The sequence below is a fragment of the Leptonychotes weddellii genome, chromosome 13, assembly GCF_054177405.1.
Source record: "Leptonychotes weddellii isolate Sample4059 chromosome 13, ASM5417740v2, whole genome shotgun sequence".
Lineage (NCBI taxonomy): Eukaryota > Metazoa > Chordata > Mammalia > Carnivora > Phocidae > Leptonychotes > Leptonychotes weddellii.
This window is the reverse complement of record NC_138381.1, coordinates 77,978,716-77,998,753: the sequence shown is the minus strand read 5'-3', so window position 1 is coordinate 77,998,753 and position 20,038 is coordinate 77,978,716. Positions and strand designations below refer to the sequence as shown.

The 20,038-nt window shown below is 46.9% G+C and overlaps 1 protein-coding gene across 3 annotated transcripts in view; it reads right to left on the bottom strand.

Moving 5' to 3' along the window:
* Positions 1–20,038, bottom strand: part of TMEM132B (transmembrane protein 132B) — a 270,431-nt gene that overhangs the window by 122,698 nt on the left and 127,695 nt on the right. The window lies entirely within an intron of this gene.

The window sequence follows — 20,038 nt, the reverse complement described above, 5'->3', positions numbered from 1 at the left end:
AATCCGCCCCCGGCCACGCTGGGCCGCCCCTGGACTCAGCACAGGGTTCTTCAGGAATCTTCCAAACCAGCCAGTGTTGAGCGGGAAGGAGCTCATGTACCACTGACCCAACAGTCTGTGGCTGCACAGTCCCACCCCCCACCTCACCCAAGAGAAAACATCGCCTCCTCCAGCTCTCTAAAGACAAGTTCAGAGGATCACGGCCCTCTTTGTTAGGTCGCCCCACAGAGAGGAGGCTGTGCACCTGCAAAGCCCACCCGAGCCAGCAGCGTGCCATTGTATAGGACTTGCTACGGCTTCATCGTTTGATAGTTACGCTTCTTCCCATCCCTCCCAGACGCAGCATCTACATGAACATTCAGACCTCTCAGTGATTCTGATTGAAATGAGGGTGAAGCTATGGCTCAGCGTTCCTACTTCTAGAACGCTTGCCTTCTGAAATCCTAGTGGGAATGCATACAGGTTGATTTATCTACAAGGATGTTCACTCAGCATCATTTTGCATTGCACACAAACTTAGGAGTGCATGTGCTGGAGCCAGAATCCCGGCTCTGCTGCTTCCTAACTGAGCCATTTCAGCAAGTTACTTTCACCTCTCTGTGCTTCAAATGCCCTCGTATAACATAGGATGTAAATGTAAGTCCTACCTTATTGGGTTATTGTAAAGATTAATGAGTTAGTAAATATGAAGTGCTCAGAACAGTGCTGACACACATAAATATCAATCAGTCATGCTATTGTTACTATTATTACTGTTAATTAGTTTAAACCATTCTAAAGGTTTATCAGTAGGAGACTAAATAAACTACACATTTTTACAGTGGGGTAATAGGCAACCATAAGAAAAATAAGGTAGAGCTACATGGACATACTTGAAAAAATGTCCACAATATGTCACTCACTAAGTATAAAAAATTATAAATGTATCCTATATGATCCTACTTAGATTTTTTAAGGTTCCATATTTATGTGTGGTGTATATATATATAAATGTACATATAATTATGTTTGTGTGTCTATAGAACCAAAGAACAAGGTTTTCACTTTTTGACATCTAGGTTTCTACTTTCTTTAAATTTGTTACAACTATGTATTATTTTGTTAATTAAAATATATACATAAACATGTATATGTGTGTTTGTATACATATATAGCTATGTGTGATTGTTTCTTTCAAGTGGGAAAACACAGACCCAACAAGCTTTTTCAAACTAAAGAGAGTCCACCAGGAACCAGGGTTGGCAAATCAGGCCAAGAACAGACAGGGCTTCTTCCCTGCCCAGAAATAATAAATCTCCAACCCTAGAGCCAATGCAAGAAGAAATGCAACCAGGCAGCAGTCTTTGAAATTTAGCATTGCTAGAGGATAAAAGGCAAATAAATACCACTCCATAGACTCTAACTCCTGGTAACTTTTTTTCTGCAGCCATTACAAATTCTGCAAAATATACCTTTCCATTGATTTAATTTTGGGGCCCCTTTTCAAGGCTCTCCTTGGTGAGCTTTCCCTGCCAAGAGGATGACAAAATTGTATTTAGGAGATTGGGGAAAAGATACAACCATGTATCTGATGCATCCTTTTTGCAAGAAGGTGTTCAGAAAGCAAGTTCTCCACAAAATACTGCATGATCTCACTAGCATGTGGAACCTAAAATAGTCAGATTCATAGAAGCAGAGAGTAGGATGGTGATTGCCAGGGGCTGGATTTGGGGAGGGGAAGTGGGGAGGTGTTGGTCCAAGGGTACAAAGTTTTAATCTTGCAAGATGAATAATCTCTGGAGATCTAATGCAGAGCATGTGACGTAGTTAACAATCCTGTACTGTATGCTGTAATTTGCTAAGAGGATAGTTTTTTTTTTTAAGATTTTTTCTTATTTATTTATTTGACAGGGAAAGAGACAGCAAGAGAGGGAACACAAGCAGGGGGAGTGGGAGAGGGAGAAGCAGGCTTCCCGGCTGAGAAGGGAGCCCGATGTGGGGCTCGATCCCAGGACCCTGGGATCATGACCTGAGCCAAAGGCAGACACTTAATGACTGAGCCACCCAGGCGCCCCTAAAAGGATAGATTTTAAATTAAATCTAAACACACACACACACACACACACACACACGGTAGCTATGTAGAGGTAATGAATATGTTAATTAGCTTGGTTGTGATTATGTATACATGAGTACTTCCATCAAAACCTCAAACTGTACACCTTAAATATATATACTTTTTATATGTCATGATATCTCAAGGAGGGAGGGAGAGAGGGAGGGAGGATGGATCTTTTCAAGTGTCATCAATATGGCCAGTCTTTGTCAGATTAATTACTGGAGAAGCAGGGTTATTACCCATCCACTCCTCTGATTATCTATCTATCTCTACTACTCATCCGTCTTCTATCCAGCACTGTGGCATGTAGGGCCATCACAGGGACAAGACAGATGTGATTTCTGCCCCAAGGAGCTGGCACATCTAACATACATGAAGCAATTAGGGAACCGAGCATTAACACCCTTAAAAAAGGCCCATCCCAGCAATTCCCCACCTGCAAGTAGGTTCGTCACAAGCATGATTTATCACGGCAACATGCCGGAAGCAACCTATAAACCCATCACGAGGGAAATGACTAAGTAAATGATGAAAGCCATACTGTGTGTGTATGACATTGAGTGGTTATCAGCACCATGACTTTAACAAATATGAAGCGTCATGAGAAAACACTTATGACATGTTAAGTGAAAGAGCAGACATCAAAACTCTATTTAAATTATCCCAAATGTGTTTAAAATATATATATATATGCACATAATATGTATATAGAACACATAAGAAATACACCCATAAACATGCACACCATATATTGACTTTCATCATACAGACACGCGTTTCCTCCAGAATGTATCCTGTGGATTGCCTAGGATTTGGGTGGAACACGCGGGGGGTAGAAATTACTTTGAAGAATTAGCCTCATCTACTGCCGCCACCAAGGGGCAATCTGTATTTTGACAATGTCAAGCGATGCAGAAGTGCCCTTCCATAGGAAATTTAAATTAGCTTTTTTTGGTTTATTTCCCCTCTCCAAACCAGGAATTTAAATTCTAGGTGAATCTGACCATGAAATAAATGGCAACAAGGGAACATCTGCATTGAGCAGCAATGACAGCACCCTTCAGCGGAGCAAAGTGGACGCCCAGCCGACCAGACTTGGGAAGTAAGAGGTGGGTCCAAATTTCACCTTCTCATAAAATGTAGGGGAAGCCCAAGGCAAGGTTTAAATTCTGACTTATTTATAAATGTGGAAAAGAGGAAATTAAAATATATGCCAGGTTTAATATGCTCTGTTCTCATTGTGGATTGGTTTATTTTTTTTATCATTTCTGTCAATATTTTATACCTCTCAAAAATTGATTTGCAAGAAATTTAAAGCTGTGCCTCCTCTCTTGTTTATTGGGGTCAACGCCTGCATTTTATCTGAAACCTCACAGTGTGAGGTTTACAATCCTGCTCCACCATAACTCAAGCAAAATGCAGTACAAATTTTGTTTGAGAGCTTATATGGAAAGCCATAAACATCAGCTGCCAGGACCTCATTTCATCCTCAAACCAGGTTGCAACAAAATATGATATCTGAATTTAGGAGTATTTTATAAAGCCATGGGACTCTGTGCTGAGAAATACATCCATGGCCTGAGAAGCTATCACCCGTCCCTCTGATCCCCAAACGTCATACAGTGGCACCATTGTTTTTCCCATTGGCAGGTAGACCAGTCTGCTGATATCCTAGAGGGCTCCTCACCACCCGTCCGGAGGAGGTGGGTCCTGAAAGCATGACATGAGGGAGTCTTAGGAGGCCCAGATGAACAGGGCTCATCACTGTGCTCCTTATGAGCCAGAAAGAGAATCAAGCTCAGGTTCACTGAGAGCACACGGTGTGCTGGAGGAATGCTCTGCAGCTTTGGCAGGCTCGGAACCTCCCAGAATGAAGCAATCCACAGGGCACAGGTCCTGGTGGAGTTCACTAACATCGCCAGCCCAACCTGGTAGCTAGTTATCAATCTTGCGGCTACCGGTCACCCACCGAACAGCAACGGCTTGTGACATTTCTGCAGCTGAATGTCTTTTTCTAATTCACGCAAGACAAGTCAGGCCCGGACAGCCAAGTGTAGGAGGCTCTCCTTCCAGTGGGCCAGGCGGCCAAGTCTTTAAAAAACTCCAGCAAGACACATTCCTCACTGATCTGTCAAAGTGTGGCCCTGACTAACAGCTGATAATTCTCAACTCTTTCCTACACAGGGTAGGAAACACATCAATCATCCCTGGGCCTGCCCACCAGTTTGATTTAGATGGTCTCAGGCGGGGCCCGATTGTTTCTGTGTTCCCTAGATGACTCCCCTGAACAGCACTGACACCACGGAGTAGGCAGTAGGTGCCTTGTGTCTACTCAAAAACTAAGTCATTCATTGCCTTGGTGGCAAGTCTTGGGTCATATGCCAACAAGTTCATTAAGCATTAGATAGGACTATAAATTACAGTGATAGGAAAAGATAAAATACAGAGAAATCAGGGCCAACGCAATTGTCGTGGACATCACCATTTACATAATCCTTATGATGCAGCATCATACAGGGACTGACTCCTCATCTTTCCAATCTTTTGGTTAGGAGGATTTGATTATTTTCCCCACTCATAGATAGAGAAATGGAAGCACGGGGGTTTATGTGACCTGCCTGAGATCACACAGCTTGTAAGCAGCAGAGGCGGGATTCCGTGCAAGCAGGCTAGCTCTGAGCAGAGCTCACAGTCCCAGCCACCACGTTCTGCTGCCACAGGAAAGCTCAGCAAGCAACATCTACCCTGTAAGAGCTCAAGCCATGACTCAGAAGAACTGCCAATGTGCCTCTGAACTGCCCAGCTCTCAAAGCACAGGATGAGGTCACTAGTTGGACGCTGTCCATAACATGAAAGCAAGAAGCAAAGCCTTTCCTGGCTCTGAGAGAGATTCCTCTGTGGGGCGCTCCTGAAGGGCCCCTGAGGGGTAACACAGCACCTTACAAAAAAAAATCCTACCCTTCACATCCCCCTCCTTGAACAGGCTTCCTTCCCAAACCAGCCAAGGGCTTAGAAAGAGGTAGGGGACAGGACATTGGAGATTATCATATCCTCAGGCAAAATCTGGGGGTACAAATGTTCTACAGAGACAATCAAAGGCCAATGCACAATATTTAAAACATAAGGGAGAGTATCAATCTTTTGATTCATGACATTCACCACTGCCTTCATGCCGAGAAAGCCCTCGCCATGTCCCAAGATCAAATACACGGTCACGGATACTTTCACCTAGTTTTCTGTGAGTGGGTGTATGTAGATGCCAAGTGTGTGTCCACATTTTTACATTTAATTCTTTTTCATTGAGGAATCTTTGACAAAAATTGTATATATTTAAGATGTACACTTTGATGATTTGATACACATATATACATTGTGAAATAATCACCACAATCAAGCTAATTCATCTCAGAGGGTGATGGGTAGGTGAATTACCTTGATTTTTTTTCTTTTTTCTTTTTTTGGTAGTGAGATTATAGATGTCCCCTTTTTGTGGATTTCAGGTACTACATTTAAATCTTGAATCCACCTGAAGTCTCTAGGTGGATAATGTGAAAGCAGAATCGGGTGGGAGTAGCACACACTATATACACTGAATCAGCCAGGGCACTGATTTTATTTGACTTCACAGTTTAGTGGGGGAGGGGAGTTATCGGAAAACTTGGTGATGAAGTCTTTAAAGAAGTAATAAGTTAAAATGAGGTCACAAGGGCGGGGCCTAATCCAGCATGAGTGGTGTCTTCATAAGGAGTTGCGCGCCCGTGTGCATACACATGAGGACGCAGGAGCTGTCTACAAAGCGAGCAGAGAAGCCCCAGAAGAAATCAACCTGCTGATGCCATGATCTTGGGCATCTGGCCTCCAGAGTTGTAAGGAAATAAATTCCTGTTGTTTAAGCCACTCGGTTTGTGGTACTTTGTTATGGCAGCCCTAGCAAGCTCACACCAGGGTTACTATTTAAATCAAATTTCTACTAGCTAGGCTTGCCTATTTTTTGCCTTCCACACTAACTGTAACATCATTTTGTCAACTCCCATGCCAGAACTCAAGTGGACTCTTACCTAGAGGCGAGGCTCTGCATATGGGGGTTATGAATGCCTTTCAAATTTCTGATGTATTTTTCTATGTGTTTTCAACTCTCGTAGAATGAACATGTCGTGCTTATTCAAGCTAAGGGAAATATTGGTATTTTTCCTTTAGAAAGAAAGATATGGAATTTGATTTTAAGTGGTAGACTGAACACATTTCCCCACATCTCCACAGAAACCCCGCAGAAGTAAAAACATAAAAGTGCAAAGAAGGAATAAACCTATTATCTAGAGAAATGAAGGAAGGCCATCTGAAGATAAAATATTTCAACAAGTCTCTGGAAGACAACAAGTGGATGAGAGTGTATTGATGGGCAAGATGGCAGAGGAATCCTTGGGCTAGAACATTCTGTGAGTGCCACAGAGGGGCTCCGGGCTACTATGCCCACAGGGACCCAGACTCAACGTTGGCACACACAGCAAGGACGGGGGGAGAGGGGCTGAAAACCAGGGGAGTAACTAAATTCTGTAAATGGGACACCCACTCCAGGCAGACTCCACCCACTGTCCCCTCCCTGAGTAAAGGCAGAATACTTATCTCCAGTCAAAACTCAACCCTTCTCTGAGGAGATGGCATTAACGCTCAAGAAAAATGTCAGACATCCAAGTGTAGTGGGTGCTGGCGCTCTCATCTTGAAAGGGGACGTAGGTGGGACAGCCACCATGCAACCATGGGGACCAAAGTTACACACAGAGAAAGTTAATGTGGGAAGTCAGAAGGAGCTAGCCACAACATGAGATAAAATAAACAAAATAAAATAAGCTGCTACTTGCTTAAGCCCCTGTGGCCAGAGATTTCTGTCACCTGCAGCCAAATACAATGTTAACTGCTAAGAAAACAGAATAGGAAGGTGTGTACATTAGCTTGGTCCTCCTCTCTTATACAGAGAGCATTACTGTCTAAACATGTTAACGCAAGGGGTGAAAGTAGAGTAGTAGGTAGAGTTATTCAAACAATCAGCAGCAGAACTGAAGGCAGAAATGGCTGGCCACGGCTGGCTTTGGGGAAGGAGATCAAAGACACAGAGGGATGGAAGTTATGCCGTATCATTTTATTTTCCCCATATGCACTCAGGGCTATGATGATGAGCAGGCTTTGTCTGTTCGAACCCGAAACTAGCCAAGCAGGGGAGGGCAGCATTGAACAGTGTTGGAAATTGGAGCAGGGGAGCGAGGGGAGAGCAGCTTTAGTCTAGACAATGAGGCATCGCGTCTGTGGGAGAGATGGCTACCTGTCAAGAAAAAAAAGCCGTCCTGTCCATAGTATTGCATATGGCCGCCCAGCCAGGAACTTGCCCAGGCTCTCCTGCATCCAGGGGCCTTGGCACTAGGGCTGGCCAATGAAATATAAGTGTTACATATTACTCTGAAGCCAAAATTTTTATCTTTTACCTTCCAGCAGGGAGAAGAGGAAGAGTCTGAGGCCCCAGGTCGTGGCAGAGCCATGAGCTGGAAGGAGCCCGGGCCCTGGAAGAAGCACGTCTCTGCCTGGAGGAGAGCCTGCCAAGCGTGAACACCCACACTGGATGTGAGCGAGGAACCACCTAGCGCGCTAAGCCACGGTGACGTGCATGCGTGACAGGAGCTGGTGACACCGCACCGAGACCACACCGTCTGAGCTAACAGTTCGGACAGCTGTGATCCCGCCCGACCAAAAACTTAAATCGCACACCTCTTCCTTCGTGTAAACTGGGCTTTTGTTAGCGCGAGGAGAAAGATGTTCAGAGATACGGAGTGAGGAGCCCTCAAGCCAACAAGAGAGATTTCCGTGGGCACCAGATGCAGAAAGAGCATTATTAAACCAATTATATAAGATCTTAGTGACAGTAATTTTGACCTCCTATAGGCACCATCAGCTGTTAAACAGTAGGAAATGTTGATGACCTTGTTCGAATTTCCATTTATATTTACTCTAAATTGGACACCTCGGAGACTGTTTAAATAAAAAAGGGAAATTCACTAAGGGATGCTGACAGCTCAGCCCCCGTCTGCAGGGGGGGCCTCTGCGGCTCACCAGAGGCAAAGGGACAACTGGGCTAGACCCCCAGGCCTGCCACCAGCTCAACTGATGTACCCAGACAAGTCACTTCACCCCTCTGAGATTCAATTTCCCTCTGTGTCAAAGGGAGTGTCACCTCCTTCCACCCTCCCTGCCACCATGAGGGAAACCCAGCATGCAACTTATTCCTATAAACCCATTTACAGGAATGTCATACGTGGAGCCCATTTGCTTTGGACTTCTCACTTGTTCAGACCTGACTTCCAGTCATTGTTGATATCAAACATAATTCTTGGAGGCACCAGGATGGCTCAGTAAGTTAAGCATCGGACTCCTGATTTTGGCTCAGGTCGTGATCTCAGGGTCGTGGGATCGAGCCCCTTGTTGGGCTCCACACTGAGTGTGGAGTCTGCTTGAGATTCTCTCTCCCTCTCCCTCTGCCCCTCCCCCTGCTCTCGCTTGCACATACTCTCCCCCTCTCAAAGAAAAAAAAAAAAAAGGAAAAAAGTGTGATTCTTTCAGGTCACACAGAACCCATACTAAGTCTAAACAAAATTGGAATTTAATGGCAGTCAGAGCTGGGGAGTCTAGGAGCAGGCTAGCGTCAGGCCTGGCTGGATTCAGCATCTAAACAATGTCATCGATAAGGGTTTTCACAAATGTCTTCAACTGGAGAATGGGTAAACAAATGGTATACCACTGAATGGAATAGAACTCAGCAATAAAGGAGAGCAAAGGATGGATGCACATGGATAAATTTCAAATACATTCTCCTGAATGAAAGAAAGCAACCGCAAAGAGCTACCTACTGTATAATTCCACTTACATGACGTTCTAGAAAAATCTCAACTAGAGGGATGGAGAACAGGTCACAGACTGCTAGGAATTATGGGCTGGAGAGGATCTGACTACAAAAAAAAAAAAAAATTTAAGGTTGGGGTGATGGAATTGTCCTGGATCCTGGCTGGGGAGGTGCTTACACAAAACTTTGCATGAGTCAAAAACTCATAGAACTATATGCCAGAAAGAGCAAATTTTACTGAAAATATATTTTAAAAGTTGTTTTTTAAGATGCATTTTTATCCGTCACTCTGCTCTCTTCCATGGAGCTGGTTTCATTATCAATACGCACGTCACAGAACCATTAGCATCACCGAGCCTCACATTTTCCTTCCTTCACGTCCAACAAGACCACATCGCAAGGAAGAAGCCGGCAGGGCATCTCCTTGTCTCTGACGGGTCACAGCCCATCCCTGAGCCAATCACTGCGGCCAGAGGAATGGCCTGTTCTGATTGGCTCAGCCAAAGTCCCGTGTCTCTCCCCAGGAGCCTGGAGGTAGATGAGCTCCAGCTGAAGTATGACGTGCTGGTGGAGGGGGGTCCCCCAAAGCATCATCAGGGTACCATTTGACAAGACGACAAGATGTTCTTTGTAGGAAGCAACATAAAAATCCACGCAGTTACCCAAATGGAACAATTTCCACCAGATCAAGGCTAATTTCTTTACTGCTAGTACCACTCTCAACAACGAGGGTGTTGAAAAAAAAGAAATCAGGAATACACTGCAGTCACAAACCAGACATCTTAGCAATTACGTGGAACAAATGAGTTTAACCTTTGGAATCTGACACACTTCGCTTGAAACACAAGTTGGATCATTTGAACCCAGGACCCGCATGCAAAAAACCAACATCCACTGCAGGGCTGATATGTTTACTTTAGAATATTGAGTCTCCAAAGTGATCTCAGCAGGCAGTGGTAAGACAACTAGACACCTTGCCCCAAGCTCAGAAGGGCCCATGGTTGTGGGTTTAATGTCCTGCTGTCACACTCCACACCTCTGAAATTCTTAAGAGCTTGTCTTTGAACTTGTGCTTTGTGCGTGAAGAATAATGGGACAAGGAAGCAGACACACCAGCTTGCTCACACTATGCTCGTCTGCTGGGCCTTGCTGCTCTGTTTGCACCCTGCATTCTGGATGCCCCAGGAGCCCAGATTTCCAGTGGACCCATGACACGGGGGAGGTCAGTGAGACCCAAAGCAAGCACTGATGAGCGTGCTGCAACTGAGACGCATAAGCAGGGACGACAGCAGAGTGCTACAGAGTGCATGCCAATCAAGCACAGTAGACACAGCTGAGGTGGTTCTGCACCGCATTTCCATGGTTGTGGGAAGAACAAAATGCACATGCACTTCTGAGCTACGAAATACGAACTACGACTGGTGTCATTTGCGGATTCTGCATATGGGTTAATTGCTCTTCTGTTTGCATTTACACCTGGTATTGTGCAATCAAAAAATGAACGGGACACCACATTAACAGAATGGAAGATAAAAATCCTGTGACCACCTCAAGAGATGCAGAAAAAGCATTGGACAAGTGCAGTGAAACACCGCTAACCCAGGCTAGCCCGGGTCAGTCCAAAATCATTCATGGAATACCTTTCCTTCTCTTTCTTCATTTTTTCAATACAGTCTACTCTTTTCAAACATGCAGAGTAACTAAAGGAAAGGAAACACACACCTTGTCTTTGTGGCTGATCCCTAGAAAATCTGCTTTAATGAATCTTTAAGATTGTTTTTTAAGGGGGAGGGGCACCTGGGTGACTCAGTCAGTTGAGCGTCCTACTCTGGATTTCAGCTCAGGTGATGATCTCAGGGTCATGAGCTTGAGCCCCACAAAGGGCTCCATGCTGAGTGTGGAGCCTGATTAGGATTCTCTCTCTCCCTCTGTCCCTCCCCCCAGCTCATGCACACACTCACTCTCTCTCTCTAAAAAAAAATTTTGTTTTTTTAAAGATTTTATTTATTTATTTGACAGAGAGAGACACAGCGAGAGAGGGAACACAAGCAGGGGGAGTGGGAGAGGGAGAAGCAGGCTTTCTGCTGAGCAGAGAGCCCGATGCAGGGCTCATGGGTCACGATCATGACCTGAACCGAAGGCAGACGCTTAATGACTGAGCCACCCAGGCGCCCCTCTAAAAAAATTTTTTTAATTTTAAGTAATTTTTTAAGGGTTAAGAGTTTAAACACCATGATCTCGGGGTCCTTAAACATCTCTCCCACAATCCTATTGACTATCTGGTTGCTTGAAAACCCCATTTCACTTACTATAAAAACAACAACAACAACAACAACTTAAGCCCATTTCCAGTCTGCATTAATTTCTCGCAACAATCAAGCAAGTAAAGGAGCCTGGGGATGAAGGGAATGCAGAGCAGTGATGAAAAGACAAGCAGAGAGCCAGGCCTGCCTTTGAGGAACTTAGTATTTTAATTGAGAAGGGAAGACAAATCTACATTTAAAACATTGGTAACAATAAAAGTAAAATGTGTATTGTTAAGGTGTCTGATACAGGTTATATGTGTTGCCAAACCTCAGAGAAAGAATAGATCGAGACTGGTTGGGAAATTATCCCAAGTTTACCATTAGTAGCATCCAGTGAATATTGGTAGCAAGAGTAAGAACAGCAATAACAGGGAAGTCTCCTGTGTCCGCAGTGGCCCAGACACTGTTAACCTGCTTCACGTGTATTAGCTCCTTACGTGTTTATTCTTCACGTGAGTCTGTGAGATAGGGTATTATTCTCACATTGTTTTATTTTTAATATAATTAAGCAATTTGAGTGCTGTTTCCATTTTATAGGTTAAAAAAGGAAGGCACAGAGATGTCAAGAAACCTGCCTACGGTCCAACAGCACGTAAAGGGTGGGGCCCAGGCTCTACCGGCTGTTCTCTCTGTAGGCTCCTGGGACCCACAATGCTTCTGCTTGTTTCCCTCTGTTCGGCTGCCGGGCTGCAAAGGTCCAGACTCCGTCACCTGTTTCCCAAAGCAAGTAAGGGCTCCATTATAGCTTTTGACTGATAATATAGCCCAAAAGTCTGCAGGGTAAAACCCATAAAAAGGAATGGAAGCTTCCTCCCCACACTGGCCCCGGGGGGCTATGCAAGGAGGTTCTGTCGAAGGTAAACTCGCTTCTCAACAAGAGCTCCGGGCGGGGGTCCCGGTGGGGACAACACAAAAACAAAAAACTCTCAGCTCCTCTTTTCTCAGGTTTAATTCAGCGTCGGGCAGTCAGCCTGGGAAGGGAGGGACACAGAGGACAGCACTCCATGAGGTGGAGGCAGGTGCAGGGGTCGCCGCGGGGTGCCTGCGCCCCGCCCAGCTGCCCCCTGACCCCAACCCCTCCGGCTTGCCTGGGCGAGACCGGGGGCCTCGTGTGCGGCAACACTGCCACCTAGTGGCCGAGGTTGCCGCGGCTGTGCGTCAGCAGGTGGTCGGTTGCCCGGTTCCAGAGCGGAAACCCAGACTTGGGGCGATTTGGGGATGCGCGCCAAGGCACACTGCTGCTTTCCGACAGAACGCCCTTTAAACGAGCACGATGACTCCACGTCACGGGACTCCGGTTGGCAAGTCACAGAAAGCCCAGCACAGACGGCTTCAGGGAGAAGCGTGTCCCCTCCTCCAGGAGGCCCTCCGCCACCGAGCCCTGGGAGGAGGTGAACGTGCACCCCAGGGAGAGGACCCTCACGACCTTGCCCGCACCCGTGGCCTGCCATCCGCCCGCAATCCTGCGCCTTTCCCCTGAGGAATCCCACAGAGCAGGGGAAATGGCTCAGTGGCATCCTTCCCGGGAAATCTGGCTGCTTTATGAAAGGGCCTTTCCTTCCCTTATTCATATGCATTCGCTCCATGAGGAAACCCTCGCTCTCTCAGGCCAAACTCCCCTGCTACCCCCTCTCACAGGCCACCAGAGCAGGCGACCGTGGCTGGAATATCAGGCCACCTCTGGGCCGGCTGGCCACCACGGTGAGTACCTCGGCCCCACGAGGAACACGTGAGACGAGGAGGCAGGAATACGCTCTCCCTCCTCGGGTTTTGTGGGTCTCCGCTGGGCTGGGTGAGGCATGCCCATCTGCCTTAGTCCACTCTGGCTGCTACACCAAATACCAGACAGGGTGGTTTAAACCACAGACTGTTACCTCCTCACACTCCTGCGGGCCAAGGAGTCCAAGATCAAGGTGCTGGCCAATTCAGCACCCAGTGAGAGCCCGCTTCCTTGCTTGGAGTTGGCCAGCTTCTCCCCATGTCCGCACACGGCAGACAAAGGAAGCTCTGGTGTCTCCTCCACACCTTGTAAGGGCACCGATCCCGTCATGAGGGTCCTACCATCATGACCTCATTTGACCCTAATGACCCCCCAAAGGCTCCCACCTCCTCATAGCATCACACTGGAGGTCAGGGCTTCAATTTACAAATTCTGGGGGGCACATAACACAAGGGCATGCCGCCATTCACCCATCAGGCACTCACTGAGGGCTCAGGTGCACAACAGACCAATGCAGCCTCGCCCGGGCAGAGCTCAGCCCCGGCGGGGCATGAACCTAAATGAGCCATTCCATAAAGAAAAGCAAGGGGTGACAGTGGGGGCACCAAGGAGGGGTACATCATGCCACTTGATGGAACCGAGAAAGATAGGACCTACAGACAAGGTTGGATAGTGTCTGCCAAAACTCCCATCCACCTGCAACCTCAGAATGTGACCTTAGTTGGAAACAGGGTCTTTGCAGATGAAATTAGGTCATGTTGGATTAAATCCAATGATTGGTGTATTTTTAAGAGAAAGGAGAGGGATTATCACAGATACAGAGAAGACGGCCACGTGAACATGGAGGCAGAGATCGGACTGATTATGTCCACAAGCCAAGGAATGACAGGGGCCCCCAGGAGCTGGGACAGAGGCATGGGATAGGCTCCACCTCGGTGTCTCCAACAGGAATGAACCCTGCCGGCACCATAAATTTGGAATTCTGGCCTCCAGAACTGTGGGACAATACGTTAGTGTTATTTTAAGCCCCTCCATTTATGGTCATCTGTTGGCAGCAGCCCCAGGAATCTAACACAGAGCCCAAAGGACAAACAAAATTAACCAGGCCAAGAGGTGGGAAAGAGGCTTCTGGGCAGAGAAAAACAGCAGGGGCAAAGGGCAGAGATGGCGGAACACGGAGGCCTGCTGAGGACCACAGGGGGCAGTGAGGCTGCAGCAGGTATTGGGGGAAAGGGAGAAAGAGCTCCAGACCGGGCTGGAGAGGAAGAAGGGTCCAGGCCATGCAGGGCCGGCTGGAGGCCACTTGATCCCAGGGGCAAAGGGAAGCCACTGAAGTGGCTTACATCATGGGAACATGGCAGCATTCGATGCAATTCGGCAAACCCTCACCCTGGAATGATGAAGGATGGACTAGAAGCAGGAATGACCAGGACAGAAATGGACTCAAAGGTCCTGGTTATAGCGGGTGGTGATCTTTGTTATATAAATGAGCCAAAGATGGCCCCCGAATCTTGGCCCCCCAAATTCTTTACTTCTTCAGAGGAGGCTAGGACCATTACTTCAAAGATCGCTGGTGCCAAACTCAATTTTTTACACATCCAATTGCTTTAAATATAGCCCAAATTGGCATATTTTTAGCCACTTAGAGCCTGCTTGCTTTGCATCCCCCGTGAAACTGCACCAACATCTGCTCCCCATGAATAAGAAAATCGCTGGACTACAAGAGACCCCCCAGCCGCTGCTGCCCTGTGGAGCCCCCTGACCTGGCAGCTCCCACCAGGTGCTGAGGGACGGCACTCAAACACGAGCCCCCTGCCCAGTTCCCTCCTCCCCAGGGAGCGCTCATCCTCTCTTTCCACCTGGGCAGGGGGGCCTCTGTTTCTGAAAGAGTCTCCTCCAGTAGGGGACTCCCCGAACATGCAACCTGTCCGAGTGCTGCCCAAACAAAGCTTGTGGTTGCTGCCATCCCATGGTCAGATATTTCTGTTTCAGCAGCTCTGATATCCCCAATCTCACCACCATCTATTCTGCAGAAAGGCTTTCAGGATGGAGAGAAGATGCCAGAGATGGAGTGGACGCGAGAGAGGAGGGAGTAAGGGTGTCGCTGGCTTTGGGCAGGGGTGAGGCCGGGCCAGTCACTGAGCGGGGAGAAGGCTCAGGGAAGCTGAGAGCTCTGCTTGGGGTAGTGATTTCGAGACACGTGGGGTGGGAGCCCCCATGCCCCTGAGGACGTGAGGGAGAGGCTGAAGCTCAGGACAGAGCTCTAAGCACAGAAGTGGGGGTGTCGTCAGAGGGAGGTGGTGACTTGGTCATTGGAAGAAGGGGCGAGGGACCTGCAGGGAAGAGGAACCCAGGAGGAGGGGCCCCACTGCGCACGGGCCTGGCAGGTGCCCAGGAGCCTGCAAGAAGGCTTAGAGGGGCATCCCGGAATAGGGGGGAGGTAGCATAGTCAGAAGGGCCATGCAATGCGGGGCAGGCTCTGGGAGGAGGGAGCTGTCCCTGAGAAGCAGCTCTGAGGACCTGGGGGAGGGGGACAGTTTCAGCGGAGAGGTGCTCGCACAGTGGTGGTGGCGAGGGCCAGCAGGACACGAGGAAGGGAAGTACGCGGAACAGACAGCTCTTCCCAGAACTGAGGCTGTAAAGAGAGGGTCCAAAGAGGAGTTAGAGGGTCTGGACCCCAACCCCTCCCGCTCACTCCAGCTCATTCCCTTCTGATATCCCTGGTGGAGACAGAAGTGGTGTCCTTCCTGGACCTTCCACGGAGCATCCCCTGCAGAATCTGGGGCAAAGCCTAGGGCCCTAAATCTCTGGCTTTCCTCCAACCTCCCAATCCCTAACTCCTGCCACCCCCTTCAAACAGCATCAAGCTGATGTTTACCACTCAGGTTGCTATGACAACGGAATGTCAGCGTGTGCTCCATTTTGAGCTCATACGGTCTTTACTGAAAACAGGTCAATGAGGAGGGCAGGTAGCTTTTCCAGCAGAATCTGAAATACTGAAACAGAGAACGTTGAGCCCAAGACCAATCACTCAAGGAAAGACTAATTCTTCTCCCCCAAAATAATGAACAGATCTCAAATCAGTTCTTCTGAAGGTCAAAGGCACAGGGATAGGCCAAGTGCCAGACCCTTAGGAGTCTTGTTCTTATTATTAGGTATTTTTTCATTGCCTTCCCAACATCTATTTCTCTTCTCCCTTTGGGGAAAACTTGAGTTATTTGGTCATCGATGGTCACACAACCCAACACAGGGCATTAAGGAAGATAGAAACATTTTGACGTGTGTAGAGGCTCCCAAAAGAGCCCTCCCTTCGTCTCAGGGATAGTGTGGTGTGGGGATGCGAGCCCAGAACTGCCAAAGGACATCACCACACTGAGCGGGGCCCAGAGCTGCATGGGGCCACAAGCTGGAGCCAACACCAGGGAGAGAAGCTGGAAGCCAGCGAGAAACCAGGCCCTTAGAGATACAGTCTGAGCTGTGATGGAGCTGCCACCTCCTACATGGGGAATCCTTGTACACACATGACTCATTCCGTGAGGCACGTCAAAGAAGAGCCCATGGCAGCCCATGAGGCTCCATGACTTGTGTATACAGAGAAACTCCCACCCAGAAGACAGGGAGCCAAAAGCTGGAAAAAGATACATAAAGGTCCTTACGAAACCACAAAGGGTAAAGGGCAAAACACAAGAAATGAACCCCCTCTTCAGGGTGCTCAGCCAGCTTCAGATCAGATAAGAGAGGTCCCATGTTTCTGGAATTCTTAGCAAAAATGTCAAATCCCTGATCAATGACTTTCAAATGCCACAACCCATGCATTCAAACAATCATTCTTTGAATACTTAATGAATAAATACATTGACAAACAGATTACTTTCTAATCATTTCTCCAATGCTGCCACTTCTTCCAAAAACAGACCCAAACCAAGCCGGTCTGTACTAGAAAAATCGCCCCAGTTTCCGTAAAGCAGGTGCTTTTAATGTCGACCTGCTCCGGCCCGGTTTGAGATGCTTCTCACACAGTCCCTCATTTTACGGTGCATCAGAATGCTCACGTTTTGATGAGAACTCAAAAGGCTTCTTGTCAGCTGGGATGTTGTGCATTTCTTTGGGTTTCAGATGTTTGTGTTTTTACCTTACCCGTATGTTGCCAGGACAAGAAAGATGTAAGCAACTGGCAGATGTGTCCTGAGAAATTGTTTGCACTCCTGATTCAATTTGCAAACATTGTAAATGTGACAGAATGCCCCAGGCTTGACATCTCCCTCCCCTCGTGACCAGCTGCCTCCAGGGAAAGAACCCCACACATGCTCTCTGTCTTGAATTTCAGGAAGAAAACTTTCTGTGCCAATGAGCCCAGAACAAGAAGTGGCCCAAAGGAGTTTTGTTCAAATCCCATTGAAGTTGGGATTGTTTTTTCCCCCAAATTAGGAGATCCCATATCTTACTTTTTCCCACATCTTTACTTTTGACAAAAGTCCAAAACACTAGACTTTAGAGTCTGGTGTGGTTTGATGAGGCTATGAGGACACAACGTCATTCATCACCGGAAGGAATTAAAATGGATAATTTTGCAAACCCATCCAAAATTAATCTGCACATACCCTTTGATTGAGTAACTCCACTTCTCAGAATTTATCCTACTAATACACCTGCACACGTGTGAAATGACAGGTACAACATCCTTCTTGGAGGCTATCATACCAGCTAACAGTTTACACAGTTTCTATGTGACAGCTTAAGCACCTTCCATGTGCTGGGGCACCTGGGTGGCTCTGTCAGTTAGCGTCTGCCTCTTGACTTCGGCTCAGGCCATGATCTCAGAGTTGTGAGATCGAGCCCCGCATCGGTCTCCGTGCTCAGTGCTGAGTCTGCTTGAGATTCTCTCCTTCTCCCTCTGCCCCTTCCCTCGCTTTCTCTATAAATTAAAAAAAAAAAAAAAAAAATCTTCAAGCACTTTCTGTATGCTAGCTCATTGCATAGTCTCAATAATATATGAAGTAGGCATAGTACCATGAGCTTCGCTGAAAGACTAGAGAACTGAGAGGTACGGTGAGGTTCAGTAGTCTGGCCAAGCGTGTCTGTAGTGGCCAAAGCCTGGAACCAAGCCAGGTGTCCATCAGTAGAAGAGTGGCCACCTCAGTCGTGAGCCACCAGATGATGGAATGTGAAATGACAGCCCGGGAGAGCCACGGCTCCTTATGTTCGAGAAAGATCTCCAAGACGTACCCCGTGTTCCACGAAAAATAACAAAGTGCAAAACAGTATTGGTGGTCTACTACTATTTGGGAGGGAAGAGCAAACTGTATATAGCACTTTTTTGCATATAGAAAAATATAATTACACGCTTTTCCATGTATGAAGTATCTCTGAACACCTGAGGCGTGGGAGGAAAGCTAATAATATGGGTTGCCTACATAAAAGGAAACTGGATTGCTGGAAGGCAGGGCAGGATTTTTTTTTAAGATTTTATTTATTTATTTGAGAGAGAGAGAGCAAGAGCAGGGTGGGGGCAGAGGGAGAGGGAGAAGCAGACTCCCTGCTGAGCAGGAAGCCCTACACGGGACTCAATCCCAGGACCCTGAGATCACGACCTGAGCTGAAGGCAGATGCTTAACTGACTGAGCCACCCAGGTGCCCCAGGATTTTTTTTTATTATAACCATCAAAATCACTTTTTTTTACATTAGAATCATTTTTAGAATGTATTTTGTCTCCAAATATTTTAACAGTCTTATTGAGGCACATTTTGCATACCCTAAAATGCAACCATCTTAAGTGTACAATTCAATGTGAATTTACACGGTTGTGCAACCGTCCCTGCCATCCACTTTTAGAATGCTTTCATTACCCCCAAAAAGTTCCCTGTGCTTGTTGGCAGGCAATCCCCATTCCCACCCACAGCCCCAAGCAACTACCGATCTGCAGTCTGTCTCTAGAGTTTTGCCTGTTCTAGAAATGAATATACATACGTAGTCAGTCATACAGTCCGTAGACTTCTGTGTCTAGCTTCTTCACTCAGCATCATAGGAAAGTCAGCCATGTCACTGATGTTTGGGCACCGCCTTCTTTTTTATCCTACTGTCTAGACTTGCCACAGCGTGTTCTTGCACTCACTAGTTGATGAACATTTGGACTGTTTCCCGTTTGGGTCAATGATGAATAAAGCTGTGATGAACATTTATAAACAGTCTTTTGTTTCTTTTAGGTAGATACCTAAGCCCGGAATAGCTGGGTCATAAGGTAGGTGTATGTTTCACTTTTTAAGAAACTGCCACACTGTTTCCCAAAGCTACTGCCCTGTGGTACACCTCCTCCGGCAACGTAAGCAGGTTCCAGTCTCCACATCTGCGCCAACAGCTGGCGTCATCAGCCTTTTTTTTTTATTATTATTTTAGCCATTCCATTGCTTGTGCAATTGTATCTCACTATGACTTTCATTTGTATTTCCCTAATGACTAATCATGTTGAGAGTATTTTCTGCCATCAAAAAATTAACTTCAGAAGTTTGAACCTGAAACTAACATGCAGAAATTGAGGAATCAGGGGCGCCTGGCTGGCTCAATTGGTAGAGCATGTGACTCTTGATCTTGGGGTTGTGAGTTCAAGCCCCATGTTGGATGTAGAGATTACTTAAAAATAAAATCTTTTTTAGGGGCACCTGGGTGGCTCAGTCGGTTAAGCGACTGCCTTCGGCTCAGGTCATGATCCTGGAGTCCCTGGATCGAGTCCCGCATCGGGCTCCCTGCTCGGCAGGGAGTCTGCTTCTCCCTCTGACCCTCCCCCCTCTCATGTGCTCTCTCTCTCATTCTCTCTCTCAAATAAATAAATAAAATCTTTAAAAAAAATAAAAATAAAAAAATACAATCTTTTTTAAAAAAGAAGAAATTGAGAAATCTCACATAAAAATCAGGAACTCTGGTTTCTCTCCCCAAAATCAGAAAAATCTGACAATAGTGGGTCAGCATTCCATGCAGATCCAACACCTCTCTTCCAGAACCCCTGGTTTCTAACTCTCCTGACTTAGAAAGG